At 38.3% G+C, this 13088-nt stretch overlaps 1 protein-coding gene across 10 annotated transcripts in view; it reads right to left on the minus strand.

Moving 5' to 3' along the window:
• Nucleotides 1-13088, minus strand: part of ULK4 (unc-51 like kinase 4) — a 706344-nt gene that overhangs the window by 150018 nt on the left and 543238 nt on the right. The gene's annotated exons all lie outside the window — the stretch shown is intronic.

A 13088-nucleotide genomic window follows, 5' to 3' on the forward strand; every position in this document is an offset into this window, starting at 1 on the left:
GGAAATGTCCCCTCTTCTATTTATGTCTGTAATCCCAGCACTTTGGGAGGCCAAGGCGGGCAGATCATCTGAGGTCACGAGTTGGAGACCAGCCTGACCAACATGGAGAAACCCCATCTCTACTGAAAATACAAAATTAGCTGGGCGTGGTGGCACATGCCTGTAATCCCAGCTACTCGGGAGGCTGAGGCGGGAGAATCAAATGAACTTGGGAGGCAGAGGTTGTGGTGAGCCGAGATCATGCCACTGCACTCCAGCCTGGGCAACAAGAGTGAAAACTCAGTCTCAAAAAAGAGAAAGAAATTATATAAAATTGATACTTAATTCTTCTTTAACTATTTGGTAAAATTTTCCAGCGAAATCATCTGGGCCCAGAGATTGCTTTTTTAGGAGTATTAAATTATAAATTCAATTTCTTTAATGATTATAGGACTATTCAAGTGTTCATGTTGGTTGAGTTCCAGTAGTTTTGGAAGAATTGGCTCATTTCTTCCAAGTTACAGAATTTATGAACATAAAATTGTTCACAGCTTTCCCTTATTATTCTTTAAATGGCTGATATACACTGATATCTCTTATTTCATCCCTTATATTGATAATTTCTGTCCTCTCTCTTCTTTGTCAGTTGGATAGAGGTTTTTCAATTTTACTGATTTTTTTTCAGGGTCAGCTTTTTGTTTCATTGATTTCTCTGTATTGTTTTCCTGTTTTCAATCTCATTGATTTCTGGTTTGATCTTTATAATTCCTTCCCTTTAGCTTGTTTTGAGTTAGCTTTGCTATTCTTCCAGTTTATGGAGGTGAGAACTTAGATTATTGATTTAAAATCTTTCCCTTTTTCACCTTTTGTCTATAAGCTTTTGGTTTTTTCTCTCAGGACTGCTTTTAGCTGTAGTCTACATATTTGGATGTTTTCATTTTCATTCAGTTCTATGCATTTAAAAAGCTTCTTGTGTGACTTCCTCTTGGACCCATGAGTTATTAGTGTGTTTACTTTTTAAACGTTGGAAATTTTCCTATTGTCCTTCTCTTATTGATTTCTAGTTTGATTCCATTGTTATCAGAGAACAATGCTCTGTACTATTTCAATTCCTTTAATATTTCTTGAAATTTCTTTTATGACCTAGGATACAGTCTATTAGTGGTGAGTGTTCCATGGGCACTGGAAAAAAATGTGCATTCTGTTGTTGTGTGAAGTGCTCTCTATATATCAGTTATATTCTGTTGGTTGAGTGTATTGTTCAATTTTTCTATATTCTTGATTTGTCTAGTTGTTCTATTAATTCGTAAGTGGGAAAGCCCCAACTATCATTGTTAATTTGTCTATTTATCTTTTTAGCCCTATCATTTTTTTTTTTTTTTTGTATTTCATGTATTTTGAGGTCTTGTGGTTTGGAATGAATACATTTAAATTAGTTATGTCATTTCAGTGGCTAGATCTTTTAATCATGAGGTAATGTCCCTTTCTGCCTCTGGTAATTTTCCCTGAAGTTGACTTTATCTGATTTTAATATAACCACTCCTGCTTTTAAAAATACTTTCATGATATACATTTTTCTTCCTTTTACTTTCACCTGCCTATATCATTATATTTGAGGTTTCTTGTAGACAGCATGCTGTTGGATCATGTTTTGTTACTCTGCTATGGTTTGAATGTGTTCCCCAAAAAGCATATGTAGGAAATTTAATCCCCAGTGCAACAGTGTTGGGAGGTGGAACCTTTAAGAGGTGAGTAAGCCATGAGGGTTCCACCCTCATAAATGGATTAATTCTGCCACAAAGGGAGTAGAATCATTATCACAGGATTAGGTTCCTTATAAAAGGACAAGTTTGGGCTCCCTGCTGCGTATGTGCATGTGCTCATGCTCTCTCTCTTGCCCTCTTTGCACTTCCTTCATGTGATGCCTTCTGGCATATTATGACACAGCAAGAAGGCCCTTGACAGATGCCAGCCACCTGATTCAGACTTCCAAGCCTTCAGAACTGTGACTCAATACATTTCTGTTCATTATAAATTGCTTAGCCTCTGGTATTATGTTATAGCAGCACAAAATGGACTAAGAACTCTAATCATCTATATTTTTAAAAAATGATTTCAACTTTTATTTTAGATTCGGGGGTAGATGTGCAGGTTTGTTACCTGGGTATACTGCATGATGCCAAGGTTTGGGGTATAATTGATTCCGTCACCCAGGTACTGAGTATAGTATTCAATAGTTTTCCAACCTTTGCCACCCTCTCTTTCTCCCCCATCTAGCAGTCCCCAGTGTCTATTTTTGCCATCTTTATATCCATGAATACCCAGTGGTTAGCTCCAACTTGTAAGTGAGAACATGAGGCATTTGGTTTTTGTCTCTGTGTTAATTGACTTAGGATAATGGCCTCCAACTCCATCCATGTTGCTGCAAAGGACATAATTTCATTCTTTTTTATGGATGTATAGTATTTTATGCTGTATATGTATCACATTTTCTTTATCCAATCCACTGGTGATGGGCACCTATGTTGATTCCATGTCTTTGCTATTGTGAATAGTGCTGCAATGAACGTACAAGTGCATGTGTCTTTTTGGTAGAACAATTTGTTTTCTTTTGGATATGTATCCAGTAATGGGATTGCTGAGTCAAATGGTAATTCTGCTTTAAGTTGAGAATTCTCCAAATGGCTTTCCATAATGGCTGAACTAATTTACATTACCACCAACAGTGTATAAGCATCCTCTTCTCTCCACAGTCTCACCAGCGTCTGTTTTTTTAACTTTTTAATAACAGCTATTCTGAATGGTGTGAGATGGTATCTCATTGTGGTGTTGATTTGCATTTCTCTGATGACTCATTATGTGGAGCACTTTTTCATATGCTTGCTGGCCGCTTGTATGTCTTGTTTTAAGGAATGTCTGTTCAAGTCTTCTGTCCATTTTTTAATGAGTTTTTTTGTTATGTTTTGTTTTTTGCTTTTTCAATTGTTTAAGTTCTTTATAGATTCTGGATATTAGACCTTCATCAGATACATAGCACGCAAATATTTTCTCTCATTCTCTAGGTTGTCTGTTTCTTTTGCTGTACAGAAGCTCTTTAGTTTAATTAGGTCCTGTTCGTCAATTTTTTTGTGTGTTGCAATTGCTTTTGAGGATGTAGTCCCAAATTATTTTCCAGGGCCTATGTCCAGAGGGGTGTTTCCTAGGTTTTCTTGTAGGATTCTTACAGTTTGAGGTCCTACATTTAAATCTTTCATCCATTTTCAGTTAATTTTTGTATATGGTGAAAGATAGGGGTCAAGTTTCATTCTTTTGCCTATGGCTAGCCAGCTATTCCAGCACCGTTTATTAAATAGGGAATCCTTTTCCTGTTGCTTATTTTTGTTGACTTTGTTGAAGATCAGGTGGCTGTAGGTGTGCAGCTTTATTTCTGGGTTCTGTATTCTGTTTCATTGGTCTATGTGTCTGTTTCTCTAACAGTACCATGCTGTTTTGGTTACTGCAACACTATAGTATAGTTTGAAGTTGGTTAATGTGATACTTCCAGCTTTGTTCTTTTTGCTTAGAATTGCTTTAACTATTTGAGCTCTTTTTGGTTCCATACAAACTTTAGAATGGCTTTTTCTAGTTCTGTGAAAAATGTCGGTAGCTTGATAGGAATAGCATTGAATCTGAAAATTGCTTCGGCAGTTATCTCTGTCCTATAATTGGTGCATTTAGACCATTTACATTTAAGGTAAATACTGGGGGACTAGGGCTTAAGTCTAATATGCAATTTTATTATTTGTCTTCTGTTTCCTGTTTCTCATTCTGCTCATTCTCTTTTTTCTACCTTCCTGTGGGTTACTTGAACATTCTATTTTTCCAGTCATGATGATTAAATTTATTTTACTCCCTGATTTATTATTCGTTTCCCAGGGCTGCCATAGCAAAGTACCACTAACTGGGTGTCATACACAATAGAAATTTACTGTCAAGTAGTCCTGGATGATAGAAGTCTGAAATCAATCTTCCTCAGAAACCCATAGGTGAATCCTTCTTTGCTTCTTCCTAGCTTCTAGTAATTTACTGGCAATTTTTGGTATTCCCTAGCTTGCAGTTACATAATTTCAATAATCTTCCCTCATCATTTCATGGTGTTCTTGTGTGCCTGTGTCTTTACCTGGCCATATTCTTATAAGAACACCAGTCTTATAAGACTGGATTTGGGGCCTACCCTTCTCAACACTGGATTTGGGGCCTACCCTTCTCAACTCTGCCTTTATCTCAACTAGTTACATCTGGAATGACACCAGTTCCAAATAAGGTCACATTCTGAGTTACTGGGAGCTACAACTTCAAAATTATCGTGTGTGTGTGTGTGTGTGGAGGGCACAATTCAACCCATTACACTTCCTATCATCTTTGCTTCTTCTGTGTTCAGCTGTTTTCTTTATTTCCTTGGTCTTTCTGCATCTTGCTGTAGGCTTTCCCAAATGTCTTGTGGTCTTTGGTTTTCTATTTTATGACTGGAAGATTGGGTAGATTATTACAGGCAGCTGGCTTGAACTTCCTATTTGTCTATACCTGTTTCTTTAAGGAATTTCCCCTTTTGCCCACCCCATTTGCATTCTGTGTTTCCCTCAAACTCCCCAATGCTTCTCCCCTAGGCCAACCCCCATGTTAGAAATCACCTCAGATAGACAGTTCACCCTCTCTACAGCGCAGTCACACAAAGCAGAGCAACGTGTATTAGGGGAGGGGTCTGATTGGCCTGTTTTGAATGTTAACCTTCAATTAGGCTGGTAGATGCCTAGGGCCTCTACCAATGTTCTACCTCACTCTGAGGTTATAGATCTTCTGCAGCTGTTCCTACTTTCTGCTTAGTTTTATCCTGTATACATTCTGGGTGATAGGTTTCGCCACCATTTCAATTCAGTTCCATCTGCTTTCTATCATCTAGTAATTGCACAACATTTCGTTTCCATTAACAAAACTTTTTCTGTTCTCCCAGCCCTGTAAGATACATTTAATCCTTCCCTATTTTCAAGAATTTAGATACTTGGTGAGATTGAAACCAGCTTTTATTTCAATTTATTCTAATACGTCTTTATTTTTTAGTTCAAATAACTGGAGGATGTTTATCATAATATTTTAAATGGCAGTTTATTTCCTGGATCCTTGTAGATCTGAAAATGTCTTTTTTTTTGTTTTGTTTTGCTAAAAAAAACAAATATTGTGCAGATATAACATCTTTCTATTTTCCCTGGCACAACAGGGAAGGGTACACCCAACTGCCTGAAACAACAAACTAGCATACAAATGCATGAAGCAATGGTTCTTAAGACAGTAGACATAAGATAATGAAGAACAGTGGTCCCTAAGAGATGGGACACAAATAGGGTGAGAGGTCTCCTGTGGTCCCAGATTAGAGACTTGAGAGAGTTTCCAGGCCTCTGTAAAGGAAGGACAACAGAGGTGGATCCAAGTGGATTCCTTAAGTTGAGGAGACAGAGCAAAAAGTCCTGCAAGACCAAAGCAGCTAGAGTTGATAGGACAAAGTAACAGAGACAACAAATCAGGCCGAGGCTCATTCAGGAAGAAACAGATAACCTGGATAGCACATTTTCCATTAGAGAAAATAAATTTATGGCTAAAAACCATCCTACAAAAGAACAAAAACAACAACAACAACAAACATACTCAAGAGCCAGATGACTTTACTGGTGAATTCTACCAAACATTTAAGGAAAAAGTAATACAAATTCTACCATCTTCCACAAAACTAAGAAAAAGGGAACACTTCTGAACTCATTCTCTGAGGTCAATACTACCTTGATACCCAAACCAGACAAAGATATTACAAAAAACAACAACAATAACAACAAAAACCCACTATAGGCCAATATCCCTTAAGAATATACATGCCAAAACCCTCAACAAAATAGTAGCAAACCAAATCAGCAATATGTGAAAAGTATTATAGACCATTACCAAGTGGGATTTATCCTAGGAATTCAAAATTAGTTTAACATGTGAAAATCTATCAACGTTCTGTGCAACAGCAATAGAATAAAGAACAAAAACTACATGACCCTCTCAAGAGTCACACAAGAAGCATTTCACAGAATTAACTATTAAAAACATTCAACAAATTAGGAACAGAAGGTAACTGTCTTAACTGATAAAGGACATCTACGAAAAACTTATTGCTAACGTACTTACTGGTAAAAGAGTAAACTCCCTTCCCCTAAGATCATGAACAAAGAGAGATGTCCACTCTTCCCATATTCATCATTATAATGGAGGCTCTAGCTAGAAAAATAAAAAGCACTGAAAAAGAAGTAAAACTCTACTTGCAAAAGATATAATCTTATACATAGAAAATCCTAAGGAACCCTTTAAAGAACTTTTAGGACAAATAAACAAGTTCATCAAGGTTGCAGGGTATGAGATCGATATATAAAAATCAATTGTATTTCCATACACTAACAATTAATAACCTAAAGTTGAAATTAAGAAAATAATTTCATTTATAATAGCGTTAAAACAAATGGCATATTTACGAATAAAGGCAGCAAAAAATATAATATATACTGAAAAGTACAAAACATTGTAAAAACATTTTTAAAAATTAGGCTAGGTGCAGTGGCTCACTCCTGTAATCTCAGCACTTTGGGAGGCCAAGGAGGGCAGATCACGAGATCAGGAGATCGAGACCATCCTGGCTAACACGGTGAAACCCCGTCTCTACTAAAAATACAAAAAATTAGCTGGGCGTGGTGGCAGGCGCCTGTAGTCCTAGCTACTCAGGAGGCTGTGGCAGGAGAATGGCGTGAACCCAGGAGGCGGAGCTTGCAGTGAGCCAAGATCGTGCCACTGCACTCCAGCCTGGGTGACAGAGTAAGACTCCATCTAAAAAAAAAAAAAAAAAAAAAAATTAAAGACAGTCTACATAAATGAGAAAATTTTCCATGTTCATGGATCAGAAGACTGAACACTGTTAAGATGGCAACACTCAAAATTGATCTATAGATTCAAAGCATTCTCTATCAAAATTATAGTTTCCTTGTTTGGCAGAAATTGTTAAGTTGATAGTAAAATTCATATGGAAATGCCAGGAACCAAGAATAGCCAAAACAACATTACAAAGGAAGAGCATGGTTGGAGGATTCCTACTTCCTAATTTTAAAATTTACTACAAAGCAACAGTAATCCAACAAATGTGGTACTGGCATAAGATAGATCTAGAGACCAATGAAATAGAATTAGGAACCCAGACAAACCTTTACATATACGTCAATTAGTTTTAACAATGGTGCCAAGACAATTCAATAGGGGGAAAATAGTATTCTCTACAAATGGTGCTGAGACAACTGGACATATAAAAAAATGAAACTGGACCCCACACCACACCATATATAAAAATTAACTTAAGATGGACCAAAACTTAATTAAGAGCTAAATGTGGCTGGGTGCTCTAGTCCCAGCACTTTGGGAGGCAAAGGCAGGTGGATTGCTTGAGCCCAGGAGTTTGACAACAGCCTGGGGAATGCAGCGAAACCCCATCTCTACAAAAAATACAAAAATTAGCCAGACATGGTGGCACACACTTATAGTCCCAACTTCTCAGGAGGCTGAGGTGAGAGGATGGATTGAGTCCAGGAGGTGGAGGCTGCAGTGAATGGAGATCACGCCACTGCACTCCAGACTGGGTAACAGAGTAAGACTCCATCTCATAAATAAATAAATAAATAAATGTATAAAACATATAGATAACACAGGAGCAAGTCTTGTGAACTTACGTTAGACAACAGTTTCTTATGTATGATGCAAATAGCACAAGCAACAAAAGGAAAAAAGAGATAAACTAGACTTCATCAAAATCTAAAACTGATTTGCTATAAAGGATATAACCAAGAAAGTAAAAAGACAGCCCACAAGAGAAATATTTTATAAATCTGATACCTAATAAGGGACTTGTATAGACATGATATATAATATTTCTTACAACTCACTAATTTAAAAAATGATCTGATTTTTTAAAGAGCAAAAGATTTTAACAGATATTTCTCCAAAGAAGGTATGAAAATAGACAAGAAGAACAGGAAAAGATGCTCAATATCATTAGCCATCAAGAAAATGCAAATTAACGGCCGGCCACAGTGGCTCGCACTTGTAATCCCAGCACTCTGGGAGGCCGAGGCAGGCAGATCACCTGAGGTCAGGAGTTTGAGACCAGCCTGGTCAACATGGTGAAACCTTATCTCTACTAAAAATACAAAAATTAGCCGGGCATGGTGGCATGCACCTGTAGTCCCAGCTACTTGGGAGGCTGAGTCAGAAGAATTGTTTGAACCCGGGAGGTGGAGGTTGCAGTGAGCAGAGATCACGCCACTATACTCCAGCCTGGGTGACAGAGTGAGACCCGGTCTCAAAAAAAAAAAGAAAAGAAAAGAAAAGAAAACGCAAATTAAAACCACCATGAGATATCACTTCATACTCCATAGAAGGACTACAATCAAAAACACAGACAGTATCAAGCAGTTGGTCAGTATGTGGAGAACTGAAACCCTCATATACTGCTAGTGGAAATGTTAATGGTGCAGGCACTCTGGAAAACAGTCTGGCAGTTCCTTTAAAGGTTAGACATAGATTTACCATATGACCCAGATCCCAGGTATATACTGAACAAAAGAAAGTCTATGTTTACATAGCAATTTGTACGCAAATGTTCGTAGCAATGTTATTCATAATAGCCAAAAAGTGAAAACAACTGAAATGTCCATCAACTGATGAATGGATACACAAATGCAATACACCTATTTACAATGTGAACTAGGGGTGGAAGGGAACTTCTTGTAAACCAAAAACAAAATCCTAAGGTCCCCCAAACATCTGAATAGTCTTCTCCTCAGCCAGGGCACTCTATAACTGAACCTGAAAGACTGGTTCAGGGAAGTGGGGGGTCTAGACATGCCTTATTATACCCTCCAGCATTAACATCAACACATACCTTTGGTCTGATAAGAAACATTTACAATCTATTCTGTGAAGTCTGCTACTTGGAGGCTTTATCTGCATGATAAAACTTTGTTCTCCACAACCTCTTATCATAACCCAGACATTCCTTTTTTTTTTTTTTCATTTTGAGACAGAGTCTCACTCTGTCGCCCAGGCTGGAGTGCAGTGGCGCTATCTCGGCTCACTGCAACCTCTGCCTCCCGGGTTCAAGCAATTCTCCTGCCTCAGCCTCCCGAGTAGCTGGGATTACAGAGATTACAGGTGCCACTGCGCCCACCTAATTTTTGTATTTTTAGTAGAGACAGGGTTTCACCATGTTGGCCAGGCTGGTCTCAAACTTCTGACCTCAGGTGATCCACCTGCCTCGGCCTCCCCAAGTGCTGTGATTACAGGCATGAGCCACCATGCCTGGCAAACTTTCTATTGATAATAACTCTTTCAACCAATTGCCAATCAGAAAAATTTTAGATCTAGCTATAACTTGGAAGCCTCCTCCACTCCCCTTTTCGTGGACATTCCTCAACCTGATAAAGGTTGTGTAGGAGACTGAATGCTTTCCCCTGAAATTACAAAGACAGACAGCATGTCTCCTCTCACCGCTGTTTGGAAAATTCTGGCCAATGCAATCAGCACACCCCCTACCTGAAGCTCCACCAGATGCATCCAGATTGGAAAAGTAGTAGTACAGTAACTTTACTTGAGTAAGTCTGATCCTGTATGTAGAAAATCAGATGTAATTAACAGACAAGGTACCAGAGTCCATGAGTGAGTTTAACAAAGTTGCAGGATTCAAGAAAAACACACGAAATCAATTGTGATTTTCATCCAAGTAGCAATCAGAAATTGAAATTAAAACAATACCAGTATAATACCGTCAAAAAATTGGAAATGCTTAGGGATAAATCTGACATAGGATGAAGGATATATATATATATGAAAAATACAAAATATTGCTGAAAGTAAAAAGGATTTAAATAAATGGAAAGCTATATCGTGTTCATTAGTCAGATAACTTGATATTGTTCCCAATATTTTCCCCAAATTACTTTATAGATTTAACACAATCTCAATACCAAATCTCACAAGTTTTTTCTGTCAAACCTAACTTTATTGCAAGCATTCTTATTAGCCACCTCAAATGCTTTATTTGGAGAGATGATATATAAAAGAATACACACATACAACTTGGAAATACTTCATAGTAAACTTACATTTGAATTTTAAAACCTGTTCTACAACAATTTAAAATCACAGTTGTGTTGTATTTACTTCCCGTTATCCAATCTACACAATATAATGCATTTCAAAATCTTTCACATTTTATATTCTATTTTAAAAATAATGCCTGGTACAGTGCTTTGTCAAAAAGTATATGAAAATATTTATTTTCAGAGAAGATATTAACTAGCCAAGAAAGAAAAAAAATAATCACTTAATTCTACTTTTTTATACTACCAAAAAGCACTTGAAGAAGAGACTCGTCCATTTTGTTAGGACATCTTTAACAAAAGACTTCCCATTAGGCCATTAATACTGTTCGCTTCACTTTCATGTATCACTCCTGCCCAAACTCAGTTGAAGAGGCAGCAGAAAATATCATTAAGCTGATGAATGGTGGTATTTCCAGATGACAGAGCTCAAGGAAACACTATTTGCCCAGGGCCTTGACACTGTCCCCTTTCTCTTCAGAAGGATACTTGGTCTCCTTCGATCCCAGGTACACCATATTTTTAAATGTGGGAATTTAGAAGGCAGAAAACCTGCCACCATTTTTTTTTTTTACTAATTTAGTTTTAAGTTTACATATCACAAAATAGAGTACCAGGGTGTTAAAAAAGAAACGTAAAAACAAGTTGAAAATCACAGATAGGTAAGCTCAACCTTGCCTTCTGGGCCTCCTGTACTGCCCTAATTAACTTTCCTAAGGCTCTTTCCACGTATATTATGAACAGACAGTTTCATGTCAATAACAAAAGAAGTGGAAAGCATCACTCATTTAAAAAGTCATAACCATCAATACAGGAGATTTAAACAATTCTACTGAAGCAACCAAGTTTCAGAAACCACAGAGGATAAATGTGTTAACAGTGAATGCGAGGATGCTGAGTTCTGTGGAAAAGCTCTGGCCTGATCATGTCTTTTCTGCTCTCCCTACTTTAGACATTCAGGTGGATTCTGCCACCACTGGATGAGTGACATGGGTTTGAGACAGCCACCCAAGAAGTAACCAACGCTCTACTATGCTCCATTGTGCTCCTAAAATCCATTTTCCCCATCTCACCAGCACCCACCTCTGCCCCTTGCACATTAAGCCTAAACACTGGCCTTCCCTCACTCCTCTAAACTTACCAGGCATGGTGCCACTCAGGGTATTTGCATCTGCAATCTCCTCTGCCTGGGTGTTCACTGTCTATTTTCAGAAGGGTGCCTCCACATAAACATGACTCAGTTGAAAGGTCACCTCCTAAGAGAGTTCTTCCCTGGCCTCCTAATATAAAGATCCTCATCTTATTCCCACTCTGCCTCTCCCACCACCTAAGCCATTCTGCAATGCAGGAGCACCTCTTCCTTTTCACTATTCAGACCACTCGTCACTCCTAGAAATGACCACGTCCATTCATTTGTCTTAGCCCTTGGAAGCTGACTCTCCGCCTGTCTTGTGTACCTGGCAGACCGCAGCCAGCAAATAATGTGCCAAATTAAGCGTGCCGACGAAAACACCCCAATGGCAAGTGATCCAGAGCCAAAGAATCGTGAGAAAAGAAATACCCTCAAGTAATGCAAATAATGTGAATTTTTATATGTCAAACATTATTGTTCCAAAGACTTTCATAAAGTAACTCCCCTCTAGGAAAAAATGTGGCTTTATGATCTTTATAAAATCACACTGAAAAGTCACACATTTCTCTGAAAATGACCATTCTGATACTGCAGTAACAATAGGAACACTGTGTTAAATAAACACATAAATAAAAGGATGTGGGTCTAGGACAAGAGCTTCAAGACCTGACAGAGAAGATGTAAACTAGTAGGCCCTGGGACAAATTTGTCACCACAGACTTGTTTTACTTGGTCTGGCATATTTTAAAGATTTAATATCGGTTTCCAACATTTAAAAATTGGAATATTTCACATAAAAACTCATATTTCCTATATTTTTTCTGTAAAATCAGAAGTGACCACCACAGGTCCTCATTACTTTGTGGCAAGCGCTGAGCAGAGCTTAGCCTGGCAGGGACTCTCCTAGGTCCCCGCCCTCCCAATTTCTTCATACCTAGAATGACGCCCTCATGTAACAAAAGGCCTCTTTCAAGTGTTTGATTTTTCATCTGCTGTACCCCTCAAAACAAAACTATTTGCTTCTAGTGGCTCTTCCCTTTGAATACTTTACAACAGAAAAATGATCAAATTTCCAGAGTGACACAGGTAATACTTAGTGATACTACAGAGGTTTACTATAGTGCTGGAAGAAAAAAGAAAAGGAGAAAAGAGATCCACAATAAAATTCTTAGGAAACAGAGCCTAGTAAGGAACTAGGGATGCCTGTGGGAAAGAAAGGGCTGCAACACAGGGCCTGAAATGCCCCATGTGAAACAGGGAAACACGTGACTAATGTACCTACTTTAATTACCCAGGAGGAAAAGGAGGGAGAAAGGGGGACCCAAATTTGTCCAAACGAGACAGCATTTGGGCATGAAAGAGACTAGAGTTAGAATAAGGAATTAAAGCTCTTGCTTAGCTGAAAGTGCACTAAAATGTACATGTGATAGGAACATTACTAAAAGGACGCCATGGCTACAGTCCTTGAGGAGCACCAGGTGAAGACATGGAATGCATTAGAGCTAACAGGAGGCTGCTGGGGGCCAAGGCGCGACCACCTGGAAACCCAGTCTCTTCTGCCTCTATGCACATGAGAGACAGTCAAGAGTGAAGGGTACGTTGAGGCACTGAAGCATTCTGTTCTGCACAGCACTTGTTCCAGGAGAAACTCCAGAGGCATCAGACTTAGATGTGATTCTGGAAGGGAGAAAAAGCTTTCTACTAGTAACTGAGCTAAGATAAGGATGTTAGGGGTCTAGTAAGGAGAGATCATCAGTGAAACTGTCAGG

This window comes from Macaca mulatta, chromosome 2 (assembly GCF_049350105.2).
Source record: "Macaca mulatta isolate MMU2019108-1 chromosome 2, T2T-MMU8v2.0, whole genome shotgun sequence".
In the NCBI taxonomy this organism is placed as follows: domain Eukaryota; kingdom Metazoa; phylum Chordata; class Mammalia; order Primates; family Cercopithecidae; genus Macaca; species Macaca mulatta.